Source organism: Micropterus salmoides, unplaced genomic scaffold (assembly GCF_014851395.1).
Source record: "Micropterus salmoides isolate LMB-PRFRI ecotype aquatic unplaced genomic scaffold, ASM1485139v1 Ms_hic_scaffold_13, whole genome shotgun sequence".
NCBI lineage: Eukaryota > Metazoa > Chordata > Actinopteri > Centrarchiformes > Centrarchidae > Micropterus > Micropterus salmoides.
The window spans coordinates 24,142,554-24,151,520 of NW_024040374.1; positions in this window are offsets into that span (position 1 = coordinate 24,142,554).

Consider the following 8,967-nt stretch of genomic DNA (forward strand, 5'->3'; position numbering starts at 1 on the left):
TCAGTTACCCACCATTGCTACAACCCATAGATCATTATTTAAATTCTAGTTGTAATTGTAGTAATTCCAGTGGAAGTCCTGAAGTTTCTAATGATACAAAGTATGCTAGACTGAATTTTGGAAAAATGTGTGTAAGATAATATTTCTGTTTAATTAAATAGTGCAGCCATTTCACTCAATGTAAACATCATGTAGTTTCAATGAAGAGCTGGAACAAGCTGATACAGAATATACAGTATATGGTACTGTCAGACAGTGTGAAATAAGAATAAGTTGAGAATTAGATGAGAAGATCGCTCAAGTTCACGAGTTGTATGTATTGATATCCTCTGACTTTTAGCAAGAAAATGAACAAGCATATTTGCAAAAATATCTGCAACTATTCTTTTTAAGAGGTCGTATTATGTTTTTTGGCTTTTTCCCTCTCCTTCATTCAGTTATATCTTTTTTTGTGAATGTAATAGGTTTGCAAAGTGAAAAAGCCTAAAGTCCAGCCCAAAGGGACTGCCCATCTCCCACTGTGAAAAGACTGCTCTGAACTGCCTGAAAACAGCTCGTTTGTAGTCCAGCCTTTTCCCTTTCATCCCTGTGACGACCAAGCGGGAAGCTTCCGGTCAGCAAACTTGTGCGAACATGGAAGTCCCTTAAACCTGCATTCTATTGAACGGCCAGCTGGGGGAGACTCTCCTGGTTGCAAAAAGAAGTCCGGCTCCATTAGAAATAATGTTAAAATTACCCTACTTCTGACCTGATTTATTACCTCAGTAAACACTTTCCTCATGAGTTTATGGTCTCAATCACTCGTTTCTTGTCTTCTCAATACAACATGATGTTCATTTGGTAAATTATGGCCCCATTTAGAGGAAAATACACCACAAAGCAGAGTATTCTTCAGGGCGGGATTATCTATGATGAAGTCATTACCATGGTGACCTGTCAATCAGGCTAGAGTGACTCGTACCCACGCCACTGTGTAAATTTAAGCAGCGCCGTTGAAAAAGCTTACTAGGAGATGGCTGTTCACTTTCTCTGGTGAGTATATTTAGTTTTAAGACTGTTGTTTGGTAGACAAAATTGTCAGCCCTATTAAAATGACAGTTAACATGAATTACAGATGCACTTAGCTAAGCAAGCTAGCTTGCTCCACACGGCCGTTAGCTCCACCGTGTCGTCCAAATGTGGTCACGTCTGTTAGGTTCCACTGAAAAGGATTCAAGTGTGGACACAAAACGGTTATGAGAACACAGGCAGAATTTATTAATGTGCACAGGGAAAGCCAAAGGGTTGGGGAGGTAGCGAGGAATTCCAGGCACGGAGAGAATCTGTCAACAGTGTTTCTGGACTCTGTCAGGGCAGACAGACAGGCTTGCGGGCAAAGAGCAGACAGGCAGGTGAATCAGTGGGCAGGCAGGCAGGCAGGCAGGCAGCGACTCCGCACATGGGGTAACTGTGAGATGGAAAAACAAGACGTTAGGCGAGATCACACAAAATACTCAAGATATGTAGAGTGGCCGGAGCAATATACCACTAGAGGTAAACTGACGAACTGGCAACGAGTGGGAGCTGAACCAGAGCTTATAACTGCAGGAGTTGATGATGATGAGGTGCGGAGGGCTGCAGGTGGAGATGAGCCAGCCCGGACACACCCACACGCACAGACAGGACTAGACAGACACGACTGACAGAGACAGCAGGGAAGGGAAAAACTGAAAACACAAGGAAGGGAAGAGAGGGCGAAGCCAAACCATAACAGTACCCCTCTCCTATGGGAGCCTCCCGGCAACCCTACCAGGCCTGCCAGGGTGGGCTCGATGGAAGTCCCTAATCAGGCCAGCATCGAGGATGGAAGAACGGGGAACCCACTGTCTCTCCTCAGGACCATACCCCTCCCAATCCACGAGGTACTGGACAGAATAGGCAGGGTGGTTGTCGATGACCCGGGCAGGAGGAAGGGGCCTGGACGGAGGGCACAAGGGACTGGACACCACAGGTTTCAACTGGGATACGTGGAAGATGGGGTGAATCCTCATTGACCGAGGTAATTGGAGTCTGACAGCTGAGGGATTTATGATTCTTTCAACAGTATAGGGACCAATGAACCGAGGTGACAGCTTTCTGGACTCTGACCTGAGGGAAATATTTTTGGTAGATGGTCAGTCTGTCTACAATGGTGAGTATGGTGTCGTTACCTTGGGATGGGGGCAGGCCGGTGACGTATTCCAGGGCAATGTGAGACCACGGTCGACCAGGCACGGGTAACAGATGGAGCTCACCGAAGGGGGGGCGATGCCGGTAGCCGGGGTGGCAGGCGAAACGGGAGTTGTGGACCCACTGCAGGACCTGAGAGCGGACTGGATCGAGGACAAAGAAACTGTTAGCAGGACCGTTACCTGGGTCCAGGTGGGTACGTTGGGCCTCCCTTATGACTGACTCAATCTCCCAGGAAACTGCTGCCACCACACAGCTGGGAGGAAGGATGGTGTCAGGGCTGGGAGTATCCGTGGGCGAGTGAAACATCCTGGAGAGGGCATCTGGCTTTGTGTTCCTAGAGCCGGGTCTGTAAGTCAGGGAAAAGTTAAATCGACCGAAAAACAAAGCCCAACGTGCCTGGCGAGAGTTGAGCCTCTTGGCGGTCTGAATGTAGGTGAGGTTTTTATGATCAGTCCATACAATGAAGGGCTGTTCAGAGCCTTCAAGCCAATGCCGCCACTCTTCCAACGCCAACTTCACCGCCAGAAGTTCCCGGTTTCCTACATTGTAATTCTTCTCTGCGGGGGTTAGTCGGCGTGAGAAGAAAGCACAAGGGTGCATCTTCTGACTGGGGCCAGAGCGCTGGGATAGCACGGCCCCCACCCTGCTGTCCGACACGTCAACCTCAACAATAAACTGCTTGGTGGGATCTGGATGCACTAGGATGGGGGCTGACGTGAACAGGGATTTTAACCTGTCAAAGGCAATCTGGGCCAGGAGAAAGGTGATTTGGTGGAGGTTAGTCTGGTTAGGGGGCTGCGACCTTACTGTAATCCCTGATAAACCTACGGTAGAAGTTAGCGAATCCCAAAAATATTTGTAACTGTTTGCGGGAACCCGGAACTGGCCACCCTACCACTGCCTGGATCTTGGGTGGGTCTGCCTACATCTGCCCCTGCCCAATGATGTAGCCCAAAGAACTCACAGAACTGGAGTGGAATTCGCACTTGTCGGCCTTGACATAAAGCCTATTCTCCAGCAGAAAATGAAGAACCTGGCGGACGTGGGAAACATGCTCAACGAGATCCCTGGAAAAAATCTAAATATCGTCCAGGAATACAAAAACAAAATGGTTCAAGAAGTCGTGAAGTACATCATTCACCAGGTTTTGGAAAACTGCGGGTGCATTAGTTAAACCAAAATGGCATTACCTGGTACTCAAAGTGGCCAAGCAGGGTGTTGAAAGCAGTCTTCCATTCGTCTCACTCCTTTATACGCACCAGGTGGTAGGCGTTGCGAAGATCCAGTTTGGAGAAGACCGTGGCCTGCTGCAGGGGTTCAAATGCAGAGTTGATCAGTGGCAAGGGATTCACGGATTTATGTCTCCATGGCCTCCCTCTAAGGGTGAGAGAGATTGTAGAGCCTGCTGGATGGAAGTGGGGCTTCGGGGAGCAGTTTGATCTCGCAGTCGTAAGGTCTGTGAGGTGGGAGAGACAGCGCGAGATCCTGAACACTCTTTTCAGGTCATGATATTCAGGGGGAACTCCAGTTAATTCCGGGGATTCAGAGTCTTGTGGGGGAGTGGCGCCCACTGCTGGGGGTAATGTGGATTGCAGACAAGAGGAAGAGCAGTAAGGGCTCCAGCCCAGAATCTTGCCGGTGACCCAGTCGATATGGGGATTGTGAAGTTTGAGCCAGGGAAACCCTAAAATGATAGGGGTCTGAGGGGCAGAGATAACATTAAACAAGATGTCTTCATGGTGGTTTCCAGATAACACTAGTTTAAGGGGTTTGGTAGACTCTGTAACATGGGCTAGGATGCGGCCATCTACGGCCCGGGCAGTACAGGGCTCAGGGAGTGGTTCTAGAGGGAAGTTAGACTGAATGGCAAGACTTCTATCAATAAAATTACCCTCAGCACTGGAATCCATAAGGGCTTGAAGTGGCAGAGAAATCGAGGGCGTACATAAAGTGGCAGGGATTAACAGTCGAAGGGGTTTGTTAGTGGGGCTAAGATGCTGACCCCTCAGTACGCCCACGCCTACTGAAGAGCCCGGCCTTTTGGCCAAACCGGGCACGAGGTAACAAAGCGACCCTTGCCGCCACAATAGAGGCACTCACTCTGATTGCGTCTGCGGGAGTGTTCCTCCGGTGTCAGCCGAGCCCAACCCAACTGCATGGGTTCTGGTAGAGAACTGGAAGTGGGTTGTGGCCCCGTGGTAGAGACTGGGAACAGAGGAGAATCGTAGGTGAGTGGGCGACGTGGCTGAGGGTCTGAGGTGGGACAGTTAGTGCGCTCCCTCTGCCGCTCACGCAGCCGGTTGTCGAGCCGGATAGACAGAGAGATTAAAGAGTTCAAACTGGAAGGCTCATCTCCACAGAGAAGTCAGCCACAGTACGGGCTCTCTGCCGGAGCTCCAACAGGCAGCGGGATGCGTCACCACAGTGATCGGGGTGATCAAAAACCTCTCGGAGCATTGCCTCAAACTGGAGCAGAGATGTAATCGGGGTATTGACACTTACTGCTTCAGCCCAGGCTAGTGCTCTCCCTCTTAACAGACCCAGAATATAGCGTACCTTAGTAGGGTCGGAGGCGAAGGTCCGCGGCCGTTGGGTGAACACCATGGCACACTGAAGCAGGAAACCACGGCACAGGGAAAACTCCCCAGGGAAAGGCTCACAGTTGGGGGCGTAGGATTCGGTCGAAGCAGAGGGCGGGGGGTTACCTGATGAATATGTGCACTAATTGCAACAGTGCAGGCGAGCAATTTGTTCATGAGTACCTTGTTGTGCGTTCATAAGAGTCCGGATGGATTGGTCGTGTTCCCGAGGCTGGAGAGAGCAGATTAACCACTCGGGGCAGCCGCCGTTGCGTCCGCGACATCCATGGTGTCCGCTGAATCCATCTTGGCCAGTTCGTACTGTTAGGTTCCACTGATAAGGATTCAAGTGCGGACACAAAACGGTTATGAGAACACAGGCAGAATTTATTAACGTGCACAGGGAAAGCCAAAGGGTTGGGGAGGTAGCGGGGAATTCCAGGCAAGGAGAGAATCTGACACGACTGACAGAGACAGCAGGGAAGGGAAAAACTGAGAACACAAGGAAGGGAGGAGAGGGTGAAGCCAAACCATAACAACATCAGGTGCCGCTGGTTGCAAAAAATCAACATGGCAGATCCTATCGGCCAAACTCGAGGCTTCAAAACAGCAGTCCACAAACCAACGGGTGATGTCACGACGTCCACTTCTTATATACAGTCTATGGTGACGTCACATGGATGAAAGCAAAATGCGCGTCATATAACCAAGCAGCTAGTCCGACATGCCCTCAAAAACACTGGTGGAAAAACAGTAGCACACACCTCTCCTCTCCCTTCCAAACACTAGCTACCCTCCAGGGAAGTCAATGGACATAAAGTTGTTACTGTGATGTAGAGACAGAGTTATAAGTTTATAGATGAAAGATACATCTGTTACAGATTAATAACTCACCACTCTGGTGAGCCAGAGTCCAGTCCATGTTGCCAAGCTGGTAAGGGGAACATGTACAGCTGAACCAAAGCTGTGTTTACCGACTTCTCACAACCCGCCCTACTCTGCTTCTGATTGGCTAGTAGTCCTTAACTAGGAACTGTGCATGTGCAACTCCCAACAAGGATTACGTAGAGGTAAGATGCATCACACCAAAGCTAAAACGAAGCCTTCAACACATAGTGTGAAAAGAGGAGCTGCAGCAATGTGCAGTATGACATAAAATATGGTGTTTTTTGAAAATGAAACCATATAAACCTGTTCTGGTACAACCCCTAAATAGGATTTTGAACCTGAGGAGCATAAAAAGACCTCTTTAAAGTTACCGAAGAGAAGAATGGGACAAACTGTAAGTGAATGGGTGAAAATGTAAATACTCCTTGAGAATATTGAGAGTGTGGCTTGGGGAACCTAACACACACACACATGCTGAAAACATTATTAATGACTTAAAGTGGTCTAGTAGTTCTGCTCTATGTAGCAGGTCTGGTGGTCTGTGATCCTTATTGGGTTGTGTTTGATGTCTCCTCTTAATGGCAAAGTCCCTTGCGTTATGATCACTCACACACACACACACATATACAGAGGCACACTTTATTATGTGAGCAGCCATTTGCCTTGTCGCCATGATAAAGCTCTTGGCGCTCTAGTGGGGTTGTTTTAAAGCCCAGACACCCTTAGCCATTACTCAGGTGATATGCCAGCAGCTGGTGATCTATGTGTCTCTAATAGAAAGTACGAGGGGGAGCAAAAAGCAAGAGAAAGACAGCGGTATTGATAGAGAGAGACAAAGATAAGCACAGAGAGTGATTGCACTTTTACCTTCTCATCCATCACTCTGTTCGTAGAGCACTAACTGGCCCTAACCCGCTTCTCAGTAATAGCCTGTCTGGATGCTACATTTACGAGGTGCCATCAAAACAATGGCATTTATCTAGGCACTTGTATCATATACCTTCATCACTTTTATCCTTACGTCCCCGCTTTTGTGTGCAAGTGTGTGTGGGGGGTCCATTGACCCTTGCTGTAGCAGGAGTGAGGAAAGCTCGAGGGTGAGTGTCGACTGCGAGGCGGCTAATGCTCCTTAAAGTTCAGCCCGATCCTGAGGTCAACACGCATGTTTCTGTTTGTCTGTCTGACCTTCAATCTGTTCATGTGTCTCACTGCCTATCAGTGCCTCTCTGTCTTGTTCGTGCTTGGTAAGTTGTTACACAAAAAGGCCTGCAGGTCTTGCAGGAGTGTGAGATTGTAGCCACAGTGGATCGTAAGGAGGATTAAAGAACACCATGAGTGAGGAAGAAACAAAGAGAAGAACGCAATGGTGCAGTGTTTTGTCTGTGTATGGGAAAGGGAAGCTGAAGGGGCAAAAATTTGATAAGCGTGGTTGAGTGAGATGGGGAAGGTGCTAGTTTGTGTGCGTGTGTGTGTGTGTGTGTGTGTGAGATGTGGAGAGTGGGGAGGGCGGGAGTGCCAGGCAATGTAGGAGGGAGAGAAAGAGAGGGCCCTTCTGGAAAGTATCAAGCCATAGCTCTGCATATGTTTGAGTACGTGTGCATGTGTGTGTTTTGTTGCTCCTCTGGTCTCTGGCTTGTTAACCTGCAGGTCACGGGCAGCTTCAATGCCTGGCACACAGGAATAATAACCTCTTCCATAGTAAGCACATGCTCATGAATAAACACATCGAAACACACATGCTGAGTGTGTCCATGGCGTTTTCATGCTGTTACCTCTGTATGTCAAAGATCAGCAACACTTTTAAAGGAATAGCTTGACATTTGGGGAAATATGCTTGTTAGCTTTCTTGCTGAGAGTTTGATGAGAAGATTGATACCACTCTCATATCCGTCTGTTCGGCTACAGCAAGCAGCCAGTTAGCTTAGCTTAGCAAAAACACTAAAAACAGAGAAACAGTGATAAGTTGTTTTGTACTTGTTTTTTGTACACATTTTTTGATAAAATGTGTTAGCGAGCTTTAGAGGTGCTTGTAGACAAATGTTTTTAACTTTGGACAGGGCCAGGCTGGCTGTTTCCCCATTTGCAGTCTTAATGCTAAGCTAAGCTAACCGGTTGCTGGCTGTAGCTTCATAGCTTCATGACACGAGAGCGCTATCTATCTTCTCATCTAAAGAGAATGAGTGTATTTCCCAAAATGTAAAACTACAAATCTCTGAATCTTCACAGTAAGATACTCTGAGAATAGGTTTGGTGGGAAGCCACTCCTTTCAGAGCAGTCTTTGATCAGCACTGTGTGTGTGTGTTTGTGTGTGTGTGTTATAGAGAACGGTGGAAAGAGAAAGAGAGAGAGAGACCAGCAGCTGGTGTGTTGTGTTTCGCCCTGTGAGACCTGGCCCGAGCTGGTGTTGTGTTACATGTTGTTGAGGCGAGGTGGGGTGAGTTGGCTCGATAGCCAAGAAGTGAGGGGTGACAGATGAACGGTGGTGGGGTGGGGTGGGGCAGGTTGGTACTAGGCAATTAAGCCAGTGTCTGACACCCAAAGCACTCCTCATGCTTTGGCACAGGCTATTGTAGTCTGGAATTTGAGAAATGCATTTGATCAGTACGGTGTGTCTGTGTGGGTGTTATTTTGGATGACTCCTGGGGACAAAACAGCCACCAGAGAAGGGAAAGAGAGAACAGACAGGAGGAGGTGAAGGGCAAGGGTTACCTGATGAATATGTGCACTAATCAAGAGAAAGAAAATAAAAGAAACAATACAAAAAACACAATATACCGCTGTTTCTTTAACTTACTGGATTCTGTGAGTAACTGATAAAAAGGGTGAAAAAAAGAAGAATAACATTCCAGTTCACATTGTGTGGATGACAGGAGTGAAAAGGAGGAGGGCCCAAAGATATTTTATCTGGCACTGCACACTCTGCCTCCCTCCTCACTCAAAGGGAATCCCATCTTTTCTCTTTGACCCCAGCATTCCTCAGAGTCAGAGAGTGAATGCAAGGCCAGCGTGTGTGTGTGCGTGAGATCAGTGTTCACCTTCAGACTACTTCAAGTAATTAATACAGTCCTCTGTCGTGCATTTTTGAAGGTTGAATAACTCAGAAGAAACCTACACCTCAGTCCTGGCTTCAGTGTCTCATCTACAGTTGTGGCCGGCCTGCGGAGATATGAAAAATGAGCGTCTGTTCAGTCCTTCGTCTGCGTCTGCAATACAGAGATGTGATGCAAGGTTATATATATATATATATACACACACACACACACACACACACACACACACGATTGTGTG